Here is a 22,958-nt window from a genome sequence, read left to right on the forward strand (position 1 = left end):
ACAGCCTTCTTTTTTTTGGGCAATCCTCTGTGGTGGAGTGGCTGTTTGGCTGGAGGCCCCCCACCGCGTTCTTGGGCGTCTGGGTGTGGAGGCTATGGAACTTGGGGAGGAGGGCAGTTGGTTACACAGGGGCTATAGTGGCAGTCTGTGCTCCAGCTGCCTTTGCTGCAGCTCAACCATACACTGGAGCATACTGGTTTGGTCCTCCAGCAGCCTCAGTATTGAATCCTGCCTCCTCTCACCGCGCTACCGCCACATTTGAGCTTCAGCCCTGTCTTCAGCCCGCCACTTACTCTCTTCAGCCCGCCACCTCTCCTCCCGGTCATTTTGTGCTCTCCTGCACTCTGACATTATTTGCCTCCATGCATTCATCTGTGCTCTGTCAGTGTGGGAGGACAGCATGAGCTCAGAGAACATTTCGTCGCGAGTATGTTTTTTTTTCTTTCTAAGCTTCACTAGCCTCTGGGAAGGAGAAGATCCTGTGATCATTGAAACACATGTTGCTGGTGGAGAGAAAAAAAAGGGACAGCGGTATTTAAAAAGACACATTTTATAAAACAGTGGCTACACTCTTTCAGGGTAAACTTTGCTGTTAACATTACATACATAGCACATGTGCTTTCGTTACAAGTGTTTTCAAAACATGTGTTTTCGTTTCGCATTTTGCCTCCCCCCACCGCGTGGCTACCCTCTCAACCTTCCCCCCTCCCTGTGGCTAACAGCGGGGAACATTTCTGTTTAGCCACAGGCAAACAGCCCAGCAGGAATGGGCTCCTCTGAGTATCCCCTGAAGAAAAGCACTCTATTTCAACCAGGTGATCATGAATTATATCTCACTCTCCTGAGGATAACACAGAGAGATAAAGAACGGATGTTGTTTGAACGCCAGCAAACATACACTGCAATGCTTTGTTGTACAATGATTCCCGAGTATGTGTTACTGGTCTGGAGTGGTAAAGTGTCCTACCATGAAGGACGCAATAAGGCTGCCCTCCCCAGAAACCTTTTGCAAAGGCTTTGGGAGTACATCCAGGAGAACCGCGAATGCCAGGGCAAAGTAATCCTTTCACATGCTTGCTTTTAAACCATGTATAGTATTTTAAAAGGTACACTCACCGGAGGTCCCTTCTCCGCCTGCTGGGTCCAGGAGGTAGCCTTGGGTGGGTTTGGGGGGTACTGGCTCCAGGTCCAGGGTGAGAAACAGTTCCTGGCTGTCGGGAAAACCGGTTTCTCCGCTTGCTTGCTGTGAGCTATCTACTACCTCCTCCTCCTCATCATCATCTTCTTCGTCCCCAAAACCTGCTTCCGTATTGCCTCCATCTCCATTGAAGGAGTCAAACAACACGGCTGGGGTAGCCAGACAAGGTGGTCTGGACCGAGCAGTGCCAGGAGGCTTTCCGGGCGCTGAAGGAGGCTCTGGTCAGTGGCCCAGTTCTGGCAAACCCAGACTTTGACAAGCCCTTTGTGGTGTTCACCGACGCCTCCGACACGGGACTGGGGGCAGTGTTAATGCAGGAGGATGAAAAGGGGGAGAAACACCCCATTGTGTACCTGAGCAAGAAGTTGCTACCCCGGGAGCAACACTACGCGGCCATCGAGAAGGAGTGCCTGGCCATGGTGTGGGCCCTCAAGAAACTAGAGCCCTATCTCTTTGGGCGACACTTCACCGTCTACACCGACCACTCTCCCCTGACCTGGCTGCACCAGATGAAAGGAGCCAACGCCAAGCTCCTGAGATGGAGCCTGCTCCTGCAGGATTACGACATGGACGTGGTCCACGTGAAGGGAAGTGCCAACCTGATAGCGGATGCGCTGTCCCGGAGAGGGGGCCCCGAACTTCCCCAGGTCACTGGTCTCAGTGACCCCGCTCAGTTCAGTCTCGAAGGGGGGAGAGATGTGACGATGTGACTCAGCAGGGAGGGGGGAGTGTTGACCTGGGAATGTGCCCTGGGGATGGGAGACCTGAGAGCCTGTCACCTGAGCCAGGAAGGGGAGGGGGAGGTAACACCTCTGCCCAGGAATGTGGACGGAGACTGCAGCAGGGAACCTGCTGGGTGGGTTTAGTTTCAGTTTGGGGCTGGGTGGAGGAACACAGGGAACCCCAGGGCTGGGGTCTAAGCTCCCTGCTCCCCCAGAAGGACGTGATTGAGGGGTCCTGGTTGTACCCACAAGCTCTGTTGGGGGCTGTGTTCCTGTTGTCCAATAAACCTTCTGTTTTACTGGCTGGCTGAGAGTCTCAGTGGATCCCAGGAAGAGGGGTGCAGGGCCTCACGGAGTGTGGGGGAGACCAGTGACCTGGGGAAGTTCGGGCCAGGCACTCCTTCTCGATGGCCGTGTAGTGTTGCTCCCGGGGTAGCAACTTCTTGCTCAGGTACACGATGGGGTGTTTCTCCCCCTTTTCATCCTCCTGCATTAACACTGCCCCCAGTCCCGTGTCGGAGCGTAATCCAGTTGTCAGGGGTGGAGTAAGAAAATCGATTTTAAGAGCCCTTTAAGTCGAAATAAAGGGCTTCATCGTGTGGACAGGTGCAGGTTTACATCGATTTAATGCTGCTAAATTCAACCTAAAGTCCTAGTGTAGACCAGGGCTAATGCAACTTAACTGACATCAGTGGGAGTTGTGTGCTTTTCTGCAGGTGGTACATCACACTATATTATTAATATTTGGATATTATTTACTCATATGCTTTGGTCTTCAGTATTTTGAAGGTTAATGATGTGTGTGTGAGTTTAAGTCTTGGAATACTTGCATGTTTACTTCTATCAGGCATTGGTTATGGGTTGGTTATTTCATATAACTCTTATGTTATTACTGTTATCTGTGGGTGCTCCCACATATGCTACCATTTCAGGGAGTATTTGGGATTCTTGATAACTTCCTCCTCTCTCCTACACCAAGTTTTATAGGTTGGGCTGGTAATACTGCCTTGTAAAGTTGGTCTACACTTCCAGTTATAAGACTCTGTTTTCAGCTGTTTATAACTTTATGAAACTAACCATTTGGACGGAATTTTTCATGCTCAGTAATTGCCTCAGGCTGAATGTTTTTGGAAAATTTCATCCAAAACAATTTAGCATTTGCAAGAAAAAGGCTAGGTAAAAAATTTGTTGTTTTGCCCATATTAAAAAATTCTCGAGACCTCTTCTTTGAAGTACTACAGTACCCCTACACTTTGGAGCAGGGGCTTGAAATTTGGTAGGAGATTGGCCTATGTATCAGTGATGTGCCTTTTCTTGTTCCAAATTTGGTCAAGTTATAAGTCTTAAAAAAAAATCACAGTTTGCACATGGTCAGCAGAGGTTTCTTCTATTTTAGCAGTTCAAATTCCTGAAGATTCTATCTCATTGGCTGGGCAAGGAGACAGGAAGCTGGGGGAAGGCAGGCGGGGACTGAGTGGGCAAGGGGCCTGAGCCTGGGACACTGGGAGCCAGTTGGTTGGGGAGGTACACTGAGGTCAGATGATGACCTGAGGGGCGGAGGGAGACTGGTGGGACAAGGAGATGGGGACTAAGAACCAGTGAGGAGGGAATGGGGGGCAGGAGACACAGATCTGGCAAGGAACGAGGGTGAATGGGGGAAGAACTGGGACTAGCTAAGAAGAGAGACTTGGAACAAAAAGCAAGGGAGACATGAAGGGACAGTAGAATTGGATAGGGAGACTGGGACTGGAAGCAAGTGGGTAGAGACAGATCAGACAAGGAGCAGGGGTGTGAGGGCTGATACTGGCTGGGTGTGGGGAAGGGTCAGACTAGGAGCTGGGGACGGGGAACTGGGACATGAACAGTGAGCTAAGAGTAGGATGTGAGGACTGTCTGGGCAAGGAAACTGGGACTGGGTAGACAAGGAAACAGACTGAAAAAAGAAGCTAGTTATGGAGAAGAGACATGACTGGGACAGGGACAGGTTGGAGGGTATGAAGCAGAAGGGATCAAACTTGGGGGAACAGGAAGAAGAGTCTGTTTATACTAGAACATACCCCCATCCAGACCTGATGCCACGTGATGGCATTTCTTTTGTTTTCAGTTTGCTTTTTTTAAAAACCTAGGAAATTACCCACAAAAAAGAATTCTAGCTTTTCAAACTTGAGAGTGTTCTTTAAATGTTTATTTTTGTGTGGAATGATGATAGTATGTTTAATTCATACTCACATTTACACAGCCCAATATAGTCAGCAGCACCATTCCTTGTCATGGTATTTCAGTGTTTTGTTTGATTATTGCTTGGCTATTGTGCTATGATTGATATTTGTATTACGGCTTGAAAATATTCAAACTGAAAGAAGTTTTAGAAACTAATGAAACTGCCAGTGCTGCTGCTTGTGCTTGCATAAGCATTAGTCTCATTAGTAACATTACATTAATCTCAGATACAATATTGCATTCACAAAAAGAAAAGGAGTACTTGTGGCACCTTAGAGACTAACCAATTTATTTGAGCATGAGCTTTCGTGAGCTACAGCTCACTTCATCAGATGTTTACCGTGGAAACTGCAGCAGACTTTATATACACACAGAAATCATGAAACAATACCTCCTCCCACCCCACTGTCCTGCTGGTAATAGCTTATCTAAAGTGATCAACAGGTGGGCCATTTCCAGCACAAATCCAGGTTTTCTCACCCTCCACCCCCCCACACAAATTCACTCTCCTGCTGGTGCTAGCCCATCCAAAGTGACCAGCAGGACAGTGGGGTGGGAGGAGGTATTGTTTCATGATTTCTGTGTGTATATAAAGTCTGCTGCAGTTTCCACGGTAAACATCTGATGAAGTGAGCTGTAGCTCACGAAAGCTCATGCTCAAATAAATTGGTTAGTCTCTAAGGTGCCACAAGTACTCCTTTTCTTTTTGCGAATACAGACTAACACGGCTGTTCCTCTGGAATATTGCATTCAGCATATATTTAATGGTCTATCTAAGTTTTTTTCTCCACATAAGTATATAATCAAATTAGTCCCTAATTTTGCACTTCACATTGAGTTTACTGCACTTTGAGCCCTACTGTGTATTTACTGAGATAAATGCATAGAAAAAATATATTCTGTATTACCAGGGAAATATACATTAATCTCTCTTATATTACAGTGACACCATTTCCACTGCAATACTTCAAGTTTTGTCAGAGTTTTTATCATGAACTCTTATTTTTAGAGGTTTATAAATCAGCTATTTCTGTGGGAACTTGAAACTTGGCATAATGAACACCATAGCCGGGGTGAAAGTAATATTAAACTCTTACCGGTAATGGGGCCCGGCTCTGGGCCCCCGGAAAGGGCGGGGCCTTGGGCAGAAGGAGTGGGGCTTTTTACTGGTATGCCGTACTGGCCCGTACCAGCCTACTTTCACCCCTGACTATACCCTCCCCCATATCCCTCCAAAACCAGTTCTTTACTGTTGTATTTTTGTGTGTAGGTCCTCTGTCTGCAATATAGATCAGTGGTTCTCAGCCTCGGGTACATGTACCCTTGGGGGTACGCAGAGGTCTTCCGGGGGTACATCAACTCATCTAGATATTTGTCTAGTTTTACAACAGGCTACATAAAAAGGATGAGTGAAGTCAGTACAAACTAAAATTTCATACAATGACTTGTATATACTGCTCTATATACTATACACTGAAATGTAAGTACAATATTTATATTCCAATTGATTTATTTTATAATTATATAGTAAAAATGAGAACATAAGCAATTTTTAAGTAATAGTGTGCTGTGACACTTTTGTATGTTTATATCTGATTTGTAAGCAAGTAGTTTTTAAGTGACGTGAAACTTGGGGGTACGCAAGAGAAATCAGTCTCCTACAAGGGGTACAGTAGCCTCGAAAGGTTCAGAAGCACCGATGTACATTATGCACTGTTGATATTTAGATTACTTACATTGTAAACTCCTTGGGGCAGGGACCACCTTTTTTGCTTTAGTTTTGTACAGCATCTGGCACAATGGGGTCCTGGTCCGTAACAGTGGCTCCTATGTGCTACTGTAACGTAAATAATAATCAAAAGAACATTCAGATTTGAAAACCTATTTGTAATCATTTAATTGTGTGCATTTACAGCATGCATTTATGCTTATTAATAAAATAAAATAATAATAATACAGTATGTGGAGCAGATTCTGATCTCAGGTACACCAGTTTAAATCCAGAGTCCATATTTTGACAGTAATTCCACTGGAGTCATATTCATATTTTGACAGTTTCTATATTGTAAAACTAAATGATACAATTCATTACTAGTCATCTATTCCTAGTAGTATATTATTATTTTATAAATTTCATGCACAGTTGCATTAATGTAGGAGTATTTCTCACAACCTGAGAATCTACAGACTGTTGTGTGTTGCAGGTTAGCCAAAAGGGAGAAAACTTATGACGTTGAGTAGCCTTTCAGTAGACAGCTTTCCAGGATATGTTAAGTAAATTTAAATATAATGATTTGAATTCCTGAATTCCCAGCTCTACCCAATAAGTGATGGAAACAGTTAAGGTGGCAGGCTGTAAAGGCACAATTTGTCCCTGACTCTGAGGAAAATCCTATGCTGTTTCTTCAATCATAATAGCCCCCAAGATGCTTTTAATGCTGGCAAGATCACTGGATGCCCTTTTACTAATGACATACCCTATAAATTGGAGGTGGAGGTAGATAGGCATTGCTGTAGAGCTAGTAATGTCAGCCAAAGATTCTCTTGTGCACGAGAAATCTTCAGATACCCACTAAAAGCAGCTTCCTGGTCCCTTTGCACCACTGGTCCTGTATTTCTTACACACCATTACTTATTAACTATTAAAAACTAGGGTATGTATTTTAAAAACTATTTAAGCATAACTATGCTTAAGCATAATTATGCAGGATTTGCTTACAGACACATATCAGGAGGCATTTACAATAGACATTTGCTAATGTCTATCTAGGCTAAAGAAATTCTGTGAAGAAAGAAGGGTGGCATTTCAGAAAACAGGACAGATGAAATAGCTGTTGATTCAACAGCTGGAGATATATGTAGAATATGAAACAGGAATAGAAACTAATAACCCTGGTGCTAAAGGATCCGGGAGCACTACAACAGTCCCCTCTTGCTTGTAACTTGTACTTTTGAATATTGGGCCAGCTCCTCAGCTGGTAGAAATTAGTCTAGCTTTATTGACATCACTTGAAAAGCTCTGATTGAAAAGCTGTGTTTTGATCAGCTCCTACCCTCATTGATGTCCACAGCAAAACTCTCTGATTTCAGTGGCAGCAGGATCGGGTTAATTAGAAAAAAATACAAATCACGTGGACACACGTGAAGCACCTGCATTTTTTGCCCTCTGGTCATGAGAGCTATATCTGTTTTGCTTTTTCCAATAACAGACGCAAATGACCACAACACTAATATTTACTTTAATTTCTATGTTTCTTAATAGCTGTATAGAATATTTATTGTAGTTTGCGCTAACTAGCAAAATACACAGTTATCTCTTCACCCTAGAGTTACAGGGAGATGGTTGCTGCATTTGGTTTTTGGGTCAGACTTACATACATTCCCTTTAAAGACTCTACCACCCTTCCACATGCAACTTTCCAAAGGGATAGTTTTGATGGGTACACTGGATGCATGACCTGCTGGTATCAGATGGGAAGTGGAATTTTCTTTCCTTATGCAGGTACACAGATTTCTGCAGAATTGATGTTTGAAACTCACTAATTTTAATTCACTGGGGAGTGTGAATCTTTTCTCCTTTTTTGATTCACACTGATTCAGATTATGTGAAACTCACCCAACGGCCCTGGTTGAAACCCATGTGAATCAGAGTGTTCCACTTGGTTTCAACACAGAACATTAAACTGGGCCAGGATCACACAGCAAAACTTTCATGGACCATGACCAAAGATCCCTGCTTGTAATATAATTCAGAATCAGCGGTCTATTAGGAAAATTTCACACAGACTTTGACTCTATATTTTCAAATCCAATGCAACCCATTCCTTTAGCAAAATAGATAAGAAAATAGCAGACACAGATAAAGCCTATTAGAATTATTTAGTAATTGTTTACATGATTCCTAAAATTTAGCTTTATGACATCATAGTCAAATAGGAGCCAAGAAGTAGAAATGGGGTCAGGAGAAAATATGAATACATTTACTCTTCCCAAACAGAGGTGGGGGAGAAGGAACAGTGAGGAAGGAAGAGTCAAGCATCCCCTGCTGCTGTTTCATTACAGTGTAGCAAGATGCTTAAAACATTCATCAGGCAGCTCAGCAGTAGTCTAGCCCCCCTGCTAAAACTATGACCAGGACAAAATTACCACCTGTCCTTCTGACAGTAATCCTGGGTAGATGCTTTTGTGAAGTAGCTGTCCTGTATTTGAGAGGTCGCATGCATAACTGCATCCTTTCACCCTGATCCTGAACTCATCATCATATCGGATTTACATTGTTACTCATTCGCAGTATGTATACTGCACTCTCTATTTTAATGGATTGGGTCATATCTTCCTTATAAAAAGAAAAGGAGTACTTGTGGCACCTTAGAGACTAACAAATTTATTTGAGCATAAGCTTTCGTGAGCTACAGCTCACTTCATCTGATGAAGTGAAACATTGAAAGCAGAATTCTGCAACCTACAGATATCATAATAAAAACAGGATGATGTTAGGTAAGGAGATATTGTTATGCCTACATCACTGTTAGAATTACACAATAACTTGTTTGAATTAAGAAAACTAAAGTGTGTGTATGGGGGAGGGAGGAAAGGCAAAGGAGCTGCAAAATATCCTTAGAACTTTTCTATTTTTTGATTGCACCCAAATGTTGAGAACATAAGAACAGCCATACCAGATGAGACTAATGGGCCATCTAGCCCATTAGCGTGTCTGACAGTGGCCAGTGCCAGATGCTTCTGGCAGTTGAAGATTTAGGGTCACCCGGATCATGGGGTGTCCCTGACCCTCTTGGCTAATAGCCATTTATGAACATATCCTCCTTGAAGAATTGAATGCTTAGTCTGTATAAATATGATTTCTACTAATTAGTTGATCTGACTGAATCCTTAGAAGTATGGGTGCTTATTTGAAGCCCTCCAGGTTGCCTTACTACAGCTGTGCAAAATTGTTTTCATTTTGCAAGTAGTCACTTAACAAAAACCTTTGAGTTTTTACCAAAAAAAAAAAAAAAAGATATTTACCGTTCTTGCTAACTCTGTTAACAAATACACCCTTCAGAACAATAATGAAAAATTCTAGCCTTAGAACAAAATTGTAAATTTTAATATATTTGTTCCAAGCAGAAAACACTTTTGCAATAAAATTTTGCCATAGCAAAAGACAACAAGAGGGTGATTTTCTTTTGTTGTCTGAAAGAATACATTTTTACGTCTTTCACTCAGTTCAGAAAGATCCTTATAATTTTTCTTCACCCTCAAATCACTCCTTCTGTCCCACCAACAAGCTCCCTAACCTTTTAACTTCTCCTCCAATCATGTGCCTGGATTAGGAGTGTCCCAGAATGCATTGCCCCCTTGCTTCTTTCTACCCACCATATTAGCCTAGGGAAGCACCTGTCTAAACCTTTTTTCACACCTCAAGGTAGGTTTGGGATTGGTTCTTGTTACAATAGTTCTGATATTTTCAGAGCTGGTACTTCTACCCTCTAATATTGAGTAAAGAACTATTTGCTATAAAACTTCTAGATACCTTTATAATTTATATCCAGGGAATAGTTGTTTTACATGGATAATATGGGGGATAGTACTGGCCAAAATTTTCAAGATACCTAGTGATTTGGGGTGCACCAATTTTTGGATTCTCAGTTTGAAACACTTATTTGCAGAGGGTCATCACTCAGCATTTGCTGGTACATCAAGTTGGACACCCAAAAATTGAGGTATCCAAAATCACTGGGCACCTTCAAAAATCTTGATCATGATTTAGATTTTAAAAACAAACAGTAAAATATCAGACACATTCAGTGAGTTCTTGCAAGGATATGGTTCCAAAGCAGAGAGTAGCACACTGTTTAAATAATTGGTCAATTAATATTACTGTTGATGCTAGGTTAGATTCATTCCCAGGTGTATGCCAACCTCCACCTGCATCATCCCAAATGCAGCATCCCAGCAGAGGAGAGTCTACCTGCAGGGGAGAGAGGTGTAGCACAAAGTGCCTGTGACTTCCAGTTTATATCTGTGGGACTACTTGAATTATTAAGCTGAGCAGGATTCTACCTAAGTGACTGTAACATTTCAAATAAAATAATCAGAGGGTGCTTGTAGTGCATTTCACCCTGTTATAGATGGTACAGTGATGAGGCTTATAACTTCCTGTTTTCAGCGTTTCCACCTAAAACCTTGACCAAACCTTGAATGATGAATGATTTACAAATCACGATAATTTATTGTAGATTTTTTAATGTAAGTCAAACTTTGAAATTAGAATTTTAAATCAATTTTAGTTTGTTGGAATAGGGCTGTTGTAGAGTCTCATTTTTTATAAGCAGTTTCTATTAGCCTAGCATAGTTATTTATATATTTGTGTTGTCCTCCTGGTCTTGTTTTGTTTTCCTTAATGAGCAATTTATGGTCTCCTTGTGGGTGCAATTTTTAATATAATAATTTTTAGAACTGCACTTAAAAAAAATCCCATCTCACAGACACTCTCTGTTTTCTTTCCCAAGTTCCTTTCTAGGACTTCCAGTACTATAAACTTTTCGTAGGTTTACAATCCCTTATTACTGTTCATTATCTATATTGTGTCAGAGAGTGCACACAAAGGCAGAAAAGAACAAGATAAATTGTATCTTCTTATCTTTGGATTCTATTACTGGCCAATCTCTCCACTTTTGACAGGCTGCAGAGACTCTGGCCAGAATCCTTGCCTCAAGTTTCCAGTGCCATGGTCCATGGCTGCACAGGAAAGGACTGGTGTAATGAGGTAGATGAGCAAAATGGGCTCTATAATATAAATAGAGTAGGCAGTCACCTAAGGTTTCAAAATTTTCCAGGCAGCAAAATGTTCAGTAACTTGTTCATGCGATGACTGTGGGGTGGTAGGGAAAGACATTTGTCAGTTTATATAGAGCAATTGCTATTCCTGATTGAGGTGAATCAAGGGTTATATCGGAGAGCCCTATAATAAATGCTTGTTGGTAGGCAGAAAAACTGATGTTAGCAATGAACAGGCTAATCTAGGGGCTTTGGAGGAGGCGGAATGCCACATCAGGTATAAGGGATTGAGGGTTTTTAAATAGCCAAACCTGAGCTTTAGTTTTCTGTTTGTGAAAAACTCCCCTGTGGAGTTTTTGTTTGGGTTGTTAAAATCAGTTTAACTCAAACGCCTGACAATAAGCACTTGGGAGCAAAGCTGTCTCTTTGAAAGTCTTTTGTTGTGTGACTGAATTGGCCAACTCTGTCAGTTTAGAAGGTTGCTTAAACAAACAATTAAGGTTTGCTATTGATGTTGCAGACTGAGTGCAAAACATGAAAACTTTCTCTTTCCTCAAGAATATATTAAGAGCAAAACAAACAAAACATTTCCATTCCCCTTTCCCTATATCATTGACTTAGGCAACTTGATCATTATATATCTGCTCCTTCCACTTACACCTTCCAGTTTCTTATTCAAGTTAAGTCAGTAGCTAGCTGGGACCCCATTTCCTGGGGCCAGATTCATTATTGTCCTGCACTTTGTGTAGTCATTTACATCAGTGTAAAGTAAGCGTAAAACACTATGAAACCAGAATGAGGGCATTTTACATCCAAAACTCTTTGGGATAGAGGCCATCTTTTTGTTATGTGTGTACAGCGCTTAACACAGGGGGGTCCCAATTCCTGACTGGGCCCTTTAGGTGTCACCAACATGCAAAATAATAAATAAGAACTCTGCACTCAGTGTAAATAACTACACAAGACATATGGCAATCATGAATTAGAGCCATGCTTTCTATTACTGTTATTTATTATTTGTACAGAGGTAGCACCTTGGAGCCCCAGTCATGGACCAGGACCCCATTGTGCTAGGTGCTGTACAAACAGAGAACAAAAAGACAATCTCTGGAAAGATTAGTGTGCTGTCAATTTGAAGTTCATCAATCTTAGAAGAAAGTTATCCTGAAAGGATTTTTCAGTTGGAAGCTAGTGAGGTCCTTTAACTTCTGTAAAACCAAGATTGTTAACAAATATTATTTATTAAAGCTGACCAAAATTTTTCACATGAAATGATTTTTACACAGGAAAACAGTCTTTAAAGAAAAACTTCTGTGTGGAAAATTATTATCAAAACATTTTGGTTTTGTGTGTAAAATTTTCCACAATATTTATTATTAAAATTTTAATCAAAATAATTTTCAAATTTTCCATTTATTGAAAAATGCATTTTCTTATTAAGAAAGGTTTTCAGTAAATTAAACATTCTGAAAATGATTTCAATAAAAATCTTTGTTAAAGATATTGTGAAAATTTTGCAAGAAATTGAAAATGGATCCATTTTAGAATCACAGAATCATAGAAATATAGGACTAGAATGGACCTTGCAAAGTCATAAAGTCCAGCCTCCTGCACTGAGGTAGGACCAAGTAAACCTAGACCATCCCTGACAGGTGTTTGTCTAATTTTTTCTTAAAAACCTCCAATGATGGGGATTCCAGAACCTCTCTTGGAAACCTACTGCAGAACTTAATCACTCTTACAGTTAAAAAGTGTTTCCTAATATCTAAGCTCAACCTCCCTTACTGCATATTAAGCCCATTACTTCTTGTCCTACCTTAAGTGGACATGAAGAAAATTTCTCACAATCTTCTTTATAACAGCCCTTAACATATCTGACCACTGTTATCAGGTTCCCCCTCAGTCTTCTTTTCTCAAGACCAAACATGCCTAGGTTTTTTTGGCCTTTCCTCATAGATAGGTTTTCTAAATCTTTTATCATTTTGGTTGCTCTCCTCTGGAGACTCTCCAACTTGTCCACCTGTTTTCTAAAGTATGATGCCCAGAATTGGACACAGAACTCTAGATGAGGCCATACCAGTGCTGAGTACTGTGAGACAATTACTCCTATGTCTTATATACGAGACTCCTGTTAATAGATCCCTGAATGATCTTAGCCTTTTTCGCAACTGTATGACATTGTTGACTCATATTCAGTTTGTGACCCCCTATAATCCCAAGATCCTTTTCAGCAGTACTACCACCTAGCCAGCTATTTCCCATTCTGTAGTTGTGTATTTGATTTTTCCTTTCTAAGTGAAGTACTTTTTGCACTTCTCTTTATTGAGTTTCATTTTGTTGAATTTGTCTCCAATTTGTCAAGGTTGCTAAAGCATTCTAATCCTGTCCTCCAAAATGCTTGTAACTCCCCCCTTCCCCTCAGCTTGGTGTCATATGCAGATTTTATAAGTGTATTCTCTACTCCATTATACAAGTTGTTAATGAAAATATTGAGTAGTGCTAGACCCATGACAGACCCTCCAGGACCTAAATAGATATGCCCTCTGAGTTTGAGTTTGACAGTGAACCACTGATAACTACTCTCTGAGTACAGTCTTTTAACCAGTTGTGCAACCACCTTACAGTAATATCATCTAGACCACATTTCCCTAGTTTGCTTATGAGAATGTCATGTGTTACTGTGTCAAAAGCCTTACTAAACTCAATATATATCACTTCTACTGCTTCCCCCAATCCACTAGGCCAGTCACTCTGTCAAAGAAAAGTTAGGTTGGGTTGACATGATTTGCTCTTGACAAATCCATTCTGGCTATTCCTTAAAACCCTATTCTCCTCTAGGATACAAACTGAGTGTTTAATAATTTGTCCCAAAATCTTTTGAGATATCTATCCTGGTCTATAATTCCCTGGGTTCTCTTTGTTCCCCTTTGTAAAGATTGGTACTATGTTTGCCCTTCTGCAGTCCTCTGGGACCTCACTTGTCCTCCATGAGTTCTTGAAGATAATGGCAACAATTCCAAGATTGTTTCAGTCCCTTAAGTACCCTGAATTTCATCAGGTCCTGCTAACTTGAATAGATCTAATTTATCTAAATAATCTTTAACTTGTTCTTTCCCTATTTTGGCTTGCATTCCTTTCCCTTTGTAGTTAATAATAATTGTGTTGAGTATCTGGTCATCATTAACCTTTTTTAGTTAATATTGAAGTAAAATAAGCATTGAACACCTCAGTCATCTTGATGTCAACAGTTATTAGCTCACTTTCCCCAGTAAGCAGAGGACCCACACTATCCAGTGTCTTTCTCTTGCTCCTAGTGTATTTATAGAATCTCTAGCTCTCTGCTAAAGTCACCTTTTTTATGCTTATCTGTGGGTGTTTGTCACTGGGCCCCTTTGAATCTAGTTTTGAACCCATTTTGGCTCAAAGATTGGTTCAATCTCTGCTTTCCCTTGTTCCAGGGAAGAAAGTAATATGCGCCAGCCCTTTGCTTGGTACAACTTATTTCTCCTTCTGTGCCAGCTCAGCTGTGCTGTCTCATGTTTCATGTACCGCGTGCTGGGCAATAACAGGAGAAGAATCCATGTTTTGAAAACTAAACAGACTCTTCATTAAAAGAACTTTCTTACAGAAATGCATTCCAACCATATGCACATACACTGACCACTGACTTCCTGGTGCCTCCTGCAAATTCTACCTTCCTGAAATCTGTGCTCCACCCTCCAAGTACCATGCAGGTTCCTACAGCTGGGACATGGAGGGGGAAGAGTGGAGACAAGGCTCCCCCTACTCTTTGCCCTCCCATGGCAGGAGAGTTGGGACCCACTAGTAGTTGCTCTATCCTTTGCAATATAGGTAACAAGCGCAGGGAGTAAGGGGATCCTTACACTCCTTTACTCCCCTGATCAAGTAGAGTTGCCTACTTTCTGAACAGAAAACTGAACACCTCTGCCCCACTGCTACCCTGCCCCTTCCCGAGGCCCCGCTCCTGCCCCACCGCTTCTCCGAGGCCCCGCCCCTGCTCACTCCATCCCCCTCCCTCCATCACTCACTCTCCCCCACTCCCACTCATTTTCACCAGCTGAGCAGGGGGTTGGGATGCGGGAGGAGGTGAGGGCTTCGGGGTGGAGCCAGAAATGAGTGGTTCGGAGTGTGGGAAGGGGCTTCAGGCTGGGGCACAGGTATAGGGTGTGTGAGGAGGTATGGGCTCTGGGCTGGGGGTGTGGGCTCTGGGATAGGGCCAGAAATGAGGGGTTTGGGATGCAGGTGGGGCCTTCGGACTGGGGTGGGGGGGTGAGGGATCCTGCTGGGGGTGCGGGCTCTGGTGTGGGGCTGGGGTTGAGGGGTTCCGAGTACAGGAGGTGGTGCGGACTCTGGGAGGGAGTTTGGGTGTGGGAAGGGGCTCAGGGCTAGGGCAGGGGGTTAGGGATGAAGAGTGCAGGCTCTGGGAGGGAGTTAGGGTGTGGGAGGGGGTTCCAACCTGGAGCAGAAGATTGGGGAGCACGAGGGGGTTCAGCGTGCCGTCTCCGGGCAGCGCTTACCTCAGGCAGCTCCCGGAAGTGGCCAGCATGTCCATCTCCTAGACAAAGGTGCGGCCAAGCGGCTCTGTGTGCTGCCCGTACCTCTGTGGTTCCCGGCCAGTGGGAGCTGCGGAGCTGGCACTTGGGGTGGGAGCAGCATGCAGAGCCCCCATGACCATGCCTCTGCCTAGGGGACAGAGGGAAATGCCAGCTGCTTCTGGGAATTTTTCAGAGCCAGGGCAAGCAAGGAGCCTGCTTATCCCCACTGCACTGATCAGACTTTTAACAGCTCGGTCAGCAGTGCTGACCAGAGCCGCCAGGATCCCTTTTCGACCGGGCATTCCGGTCAAAAAACTTGTACATAGGACGCCTGGCCATCCCATGTACAAGTGAGCAGAAAGGGCCATGCTCTGACTAAGAAAGTTTTCCATATCCTGAACATTCTCTGCCTTCCCTTATATGCATATTACAGATTTGTTTGCACAGCTAACAGCACTTACTCTCCTGACATTTAAAGATCTTACTCCTATTGCAAAAGACATTGGGGTGGGAAGTCACGATGCCTGTAGCTTTAAAAAAATATTTTTTGCTTAAATACAATTATTTTTGTGCTGTTTTTACCTACCAAGCCTGGAAGCATTTATTTTATTTATTTATTTATTTATTTGATAGAACATTTGGAGAAGGCAGGAGGTGTTTTGTGGGAAGTAGTAATGAAAGATTCATGAAGGATTAAAAATAGTTGGGGGGGTTTGGGTTTAATTCAGAATCTCTTCATATTTCCCCTTCACTTCCTTCCCTATTTACACTGAATATAAACATAGGGCTTCTTCTTCTAAAAAAAAAAAGTTGAATGAATGAAGAGTGTGTGGGAGTGAAACAAGCAATAAGACCAATGTTTTCCAAAGTGGGTGTCTAAAATCAGACACCTGCATCCATAGTCAGGCACCTAAATGAGTGACCCGACTTTTTCAGAGGTGATGAGCACCTACAACTCCATTCAAAGTCACCAGGAATTGTGGCTGCTCAGTGATGTGAAAACCAAGCTACCTCTTTAGCCTAATTTCAGCCACCTAGGTTTGAACATTTTGGCCAAAGACATTAAAGTTACCTTAAGATTTGCACTTTAGTCAGGACTGAAATCTTTTTCTTTAACATGTTAATGACTGATCATAGTATACAAACAGAGCAAGTGAAGGTTAGAGTCAGCAGTGGAGGGGAACTACAACTGTCCCATGGGCCTGGGATGGGGCTTGTCCTGAAGCAATGTTACTTGAAGGGCTCCTCCAGCACTGCTGTTTTGGTTCCCTAGCACACTAGGCAACAACACAGAGGGAAACCCTACATATGTCATATATATATATATATATATATATATATATATGTCATATAATATCAGGGTTGGAAGGGACCTCAGGAGGTCATCTAGTCCAACCCCCTGCTCAAAGCAGGACCAATCCCCATTTTTTGCCCCAGATCCCTAAATGGCCCCCTCAAGGATTGAACTCACAACCCTGGGTTTAGCAAGCCAAAGCTCAAACCACTGAGCTATCCCTCCCCCCAATCATAGAATATCAGGGTTGGAAAGGACCTCAGGAGGTCATCTAGTCCAACCCCCTGCTCAAAGCAGGACCAATCCCCAATTTTTGCCCCAGATCCCTAAATGGCCCCCTCAAGGATTGAACTCACAACCCTGGGTTTAGCAAGCCAAAGCTCAAACCACTGAGCTATCCCTTCCCTCCAAAACAGGAGTCACAGGCCAATAAGCTATGTACTCTATGATCTCTTAATTAATCCATAACAACCAGCAATGACCTCCATGAACTTTAATTGCTCAACGTCATTGCCTCAGTGCTGAGCACGCACCCCCCAACCTTATTTCACAGCGCCATCCCTTCCATTTCAGCATCCCAGCAAACATCACTACTGACCCCCATACAACCACAACATTTCTAGATGGATGGCTACCACATCCTGTTCTCTCCCCCTCTTGCCCCATGATAGAGACCCTTGGGGAGGTTCATTAGAGGGAAGGTGCATTCTGATGAAACACAGATGGCTCAGCAGAGCAGAGCTCCTCTCTGCTCTGCTTGCCCCCTCCCAGAACCTTGGAACTCAAGCCCTGTTTCTCCCCATCAGCCCAAAGCCATATTCATTCTTTGTGTACTAGATAACAGACAACCAGCATAGCTCCCCCATACCCAAGCTCCTCCATGTCTCCCCGCCCGTCCTGTTACCCTCTGATCCAACACACCCCCATTCTTCACAAGGCCCTCCCTAACACATCCCTGCTCCACAGCACTGATTTGTATATACCCAAATCAAACAGAGACATGGTAATGGATTCAAAACATAGGGCCATATCCTCCTCCCAACCCTTTGGAGGAGGCATGTCAGGCCATTGTTGGAGTGGTTACACTCTGACAATCCCCAAATGGCATAACAGTCCCTAAGGGAGCCTTACCAGTCAGCATAAATTAGTTAGTTATCCTGAAGCTTCTCTTATTTATGCCAGGGGATGGACAGGCACTAGGAAGTCTCAGGGAAGTGCAAAATTGGAATTATCCCAGGCCCCACCCACCTCGCACTACACACACACACTTGGGTCCTGTGCCAAACTCCAAGATCAGGTATAATAGCAAACTATAGTGTATGCTTCTAGCATTACCTATTACAATCAAGTTATATTTGGCCAGAGCTACCCAAGCAAAAGCCATGTTACCAGGTAAATTCACTTGTATTTAGTATTTTCATGTAAAGATGAAAAAATGAGAATTAAAAGCAGAAAAGTATTGTTTCTTCTTTAAATTATTATTTATTGTTTATATGGTGCCAAATGTGTGAAAAGTACTTTACAGACAGTTATGAAGATAAGAACCTTGACCTAGGTTAGCCCTTCACCTCTACTTTTCAGGGTTCTGGTGATTTGTTTTTGTTTTCTTTCTTTTACTATAAATAAGATCAGCACAAAGATGTTGCCATGGTAAGATATTATAATGTACTTAAAGTCACTTGTTACAGTGATGTACCACAGTACCATCTCCATTTATGTGAGTTCTAAGGATGTAGAAAAAATAGCACAGCCAAAAAGTAGATAATTTATTAATTTCATTACAAAGGTTTAGAGTATTTATTTGGTGCACAGTATACATCAGCCAAACATCCTAGCTGCTGACTTCATTTCCTCTGAACTTAATACATTTAATAGCTGAATGGGGCCAAATTTGTTTGCCAAAATCAATGTACTTCTAACCTGAGGCTCAGGTATATTTGCTTACTTGCTGTTTCTTGGCCATCTTTGGCTGGCATTTTTATCTGAGATCCTGCTTTGCAGAAAAGATAAATCAGATAGAACCAAGAAAAACATTAGTCACTGAAATCCAATGATTTATCCACAGCTAAGCTTAATGTTTGGAGGTTCCTTGGCTGAAGAACTATGTGAAATTCCGTGGTTTTACTTTTCTCTCTCTTCTCTCCTACCCCATGCAAAATTAGAGGTTTTCACAAACATTTGCAGATCTGGCTTACGGAGTCAGATGGTAATTATGTGCAGGCACCCATAGTTTCAGTCTCAAAGAGAGTAAAATAAATAAGATTAATCTGGAGGCCAGCATGGCACCTTGATTCTCCCTGCTACTTTTAGAGCCCTGACTCTCTGGGAGACTTGTGAAGTGTGCAGCAGCATTCTCCTAGCTGCCAGAGTGCATAGGATGGAGCTGAACTACAGCCACTAGTGCTGCTGTTAGTTTTAATTAACTTACAGATGTTTAAAGAGAACATTTAGTGAGGCTGTCAGCAGCCCCAGTGGCTGCTGGAAGTGGGAGATATAATTCATATCCACCCTGAACTGATCACCACCAAGAAGAAAACTTCAGACCAACCTGCTAAGTCCACTGGGGAGCTGGGCACCAAGAATCAAAGTAGGATACTACCAGAAGATTATCACTAAATTGTGAGCCCTGTTACTCCCTTGCACGGGCTGCCTGCATCATGGGTAATAACGAATGTGTATACAGGCATGGAGCAGCCTCTAGAGAGCTGCTACAGCCCCTCCTTTGCTTGACTCAACCTTGACTTGACCTCCTCACAGTATGCCAGCCAGCACTGCTGATTCAAAGTACCATGGAAAGTAATCTGTACTAGGTATGGGGACTCTATAGCCAGCTACAGGGACTCCATTGGCTACAATGGAGCTATGATAATTTACACTATCTGAGGATCTGGCCCACTATATGTAAGTAAAATGATATAAAATAAATGTCACCAGGGTCAGAGGAGCCTAAGAGAAAATGCCACTCCATGAGCAAAGCTCACTGGCAGGGGGGATGGTCCAAGCAAGCACCTGGAATTTTGGTGTGAAGTGGTCGGCTAGTTAGAAATGGAATGACAATTTGGTTTGGTTGAGGGTGAGATTGAAAGAATAGTTGTAGCTTAGTAAGGGAAGCTGAGGGTCTAGAGTTGCAACAGAGTGATTAAAGTCTGAATTGGAAGGAAAATGATAGAAAGGTAAAGCACAGATGCAGAGAAGAGCTACTAGGATGAAATGGAGAATATAAAGCCTATCTTACCAGAGATGACTAAACAAGCTTGGCTTGTATAGTTTAGCAGAACAAAGGTTGAAAAGCCATATGATTGCTCTTTATAAATGCATTGAGGGGGTAAACATGGGGAGGGAGAAGATCTACTTAAGCTAAAGGACAATATTGGCACAGGAACAAATGGGTATCAAGTTGCCATGAATAAATTTAATTTGGAAATCAGAGAGTTTTTAGCCATCAGAGAAGTGAGGCTCTGGGACAGCCTTCCAATACAAGTAGTGTGGACAAGTGGCCTACCTAGTTTTAAAGGGTGTTTGCTAACTTTACAAATGGGATTATCTTGATTGGGTTGCCGGCAATGGGAGGGGACTGGACTTGATGAGGTTCTATCCAGTCCTATATCTCTAGACAGAGCTAGTATACCATAACAGTTAACTGAAAACTGAGGTTAGGGGCCAGATCTTACTCCTATGAAATCAATGGGAGTCTTTCAATTGACTTCAGTGGGAGGTGGATCAACCCCTAGATCTCAGAAATAGTTAAGAGAAAACTAAAATACATTGGGGAAAGCAATTATATATGCAAACACTATGTTAATACTATTGATGATATTTATTTTAGCAATAGTAAGTTAAGGTAGAGAGTACAGCCAGTATGTTGGGACTGGACAGCAGCTCCTTGGATAGCATATGTTCTACTAGATGGCAAAATTCTTAGTTGGCAAGGGACACATTTTTAAATGATTTTTGCTCTGGGAATGGTAGGATTTTGCCCTGCTTTCTTTAAAATTATGATACTATCAATTGAGACAGTACCTGCATAAAGGCTAAGATCTGTTTTGAGTACATACCTGGACAAAGGGCCAGGTTTTCAGAGTTAGGTATATTCAATTTATGTCTGCAAAGCCATGCGGAATGTGTGCTTTCACATGGCCAATTAGTTACTGTCACAGGGTGGCACTGCCCTTAAAGAGGGAAGAGGCCAGAGCACCTGTGACTGGATAAAAGAAAAGGAGTACTTCTGGCACCTTAGAGACTAGCCAATTTATTTGAGCATAAGCTTTCGTGAGCTACAGCTCGCTCTAGCTCACGAAAGCTTATGCTCAAATAAATTGGTTAGTCTCTAAGGTGCCACAAGTACTCCTTTTCTTTTTGCGAATACAGACTAACACGGCTGTTACTCTGAAACCTGTGACTGGATAGCTGACCCCCGGTCAGACTATAAGAGAAGGCACTTGGGCCCCAGAAAGGGAGGAAACTGGGTGAGTAAGACCTGAAACTCATTCAAGAAAGGGGAAGAGAGCAGACATGGGAAAATAGGACATGATCTCTGGGGAAAAAGGAGACAGGCCAGAAGCCAGGAGGCCTGGATAGCAGGACTTCCCTGAGAGAGGCTGCCAGAGCGCTCTGGGAGGGGAGACTATGGGAACACACCAGGAGGAAAACAGTCTCCAAGGAAAGAATCCTGGGAGGCAGTGCTCAATTAACAGAGCATGGAAGAATCCTTTATTAGGCCCTGAAGCAGGGAGAACTGAAAGAGGCAAAGAGAAAGGGCTACATGTGAAAAAGCCCAGGGAATCGTGGTAGTGGTACATGGCTGCTGTTTATAGAGTCCCTGTGTTGGGACCCAGAGGAGTGGGCAGGCCCATGTTCCCTCATCAGCGTAGTGACGTAAGCCCTGATGAGGGGAAAACGCTTTGTTGGGAAGCCCAAGTGAAAAGCAGCATTTAAAGGGGCCCAGAGATGGGGCTGCAGACCCTAGTGAGGGCAGACAATGTGTTGAATGCTTTGCTACCCTGGAAGGGGTTTATGTATTTCACTGTGTGACTTGACTGGGAGGCTGAACCACTGAAGACCTACCAAGCAAGGTGGACAATCTACAGGGGGTGCCAAGAAAAGCAAAGATTACAGTTCCAAACCCAGCTACTAGGAGGCGCTTAAGAAGTAAGTGTCATCCATCACACTTACATTTCCAAAAACCAAAACATCATTCTGCCTCTTTAAATTGGTAGAAGAGAAGATAACCAGACTCCCATTATCTAGCAACGTGCCACTAACATTCTTTGGAGAGTACTTGCCCTTTGGTTAGATTTCTGGGTGTGCTGATGTAGTTGCCTATTTAATGTAAAATATTGCTAATTTGTTTATAAATTATTTGTCTAGTCACTAGACCCTGGTGTGTGAGAGTTTTAAAATGTCTCCGAATTAAAAGGCGGAGAAACTCTAATCAGTAACTACAAACTTTTTCAATGCTTATCAATTTTTCAGTGCAATTTAGAGTGACTGTATGGGACATACCTAGTTTTGGTGTGAAAAGAATAAACACTATCATTTTATAAAGCAAAATGTATTTCAAAATCTTACAAATACTGACAAGATAACAAACTAGTAAATATATTCTTTAATTGTTATGGCCAGATCATTCAAATGTGGTTCTAGTCTGGAATGGTGGTATTGTACATTTATTTTCTCTCAGATACTCAGATCAAATTTGCTCAGTTTTTAAGAAAAAGGGGTGTGTGTGTGTTTTTCTTTCCTAACTGTCAAACCTATTATGCGACCTGGAAACTGAAAGCCATGCCAGGCCACTAACAAATATTCTGCATTCAAAAATTAATTAATAATCCTGTTGATCAAGCATGAGCAAGAACAGAATCCAACTAACTCTTCCATAGCTGTATTGGTTCTGCTGAGATTTGTAAAAAGTAATAAAAATATATTAAAATAAATAGAGAATACAAATAGGGAAGATCTGAGTGAAATAAAGCTATTTTAGATAGCTGCTTTTCAGAACAGAACTGCCTTTTAAAAAGATGAGTACTTCAGGGCTTCAGCTTTTTGCATAGTTGCAAAACACCAATTATTTGTTTGTTGCTTTTATCTCAGGTACATGAACTCTAGTTGATGCTAACTATCCTATGCATAATTACAGGCTTCAGAGTAGCAGCTGTGTTAGTCTGTATTCGCAAAAAGAAAAGGAGTAC

At 42.4% G+C, this 22,958-nt stretch overlaps 1 protein-coding gene across 2 annotated transcripts in view; it reads left to right on the plus strand.

Annotated features, from left to right (window-relative positions):
* Positions 1–22,958, plus strand: part of SHISA9 (shisa family member 9) — a 240,552-nt gene that overhangs the window by 76,532 nt on the left and 141,062 nt on the right. The window lies entirely within an intron of this gene.

Source organism: Lepidochelys kempii, chromosome 10, assembly GCF_965140285.1.
Source record: "Lepidochelys kempii isolate rLepKem1 chromosome 10, rLepKem1.hap1, whole genome shotgun sequence".
Lineage (NCBI taxonomy): Eukaryota > Metazoa > Chordata > Testudines > Cheloniidae > Lepidochelys > Lepidochelys kempii.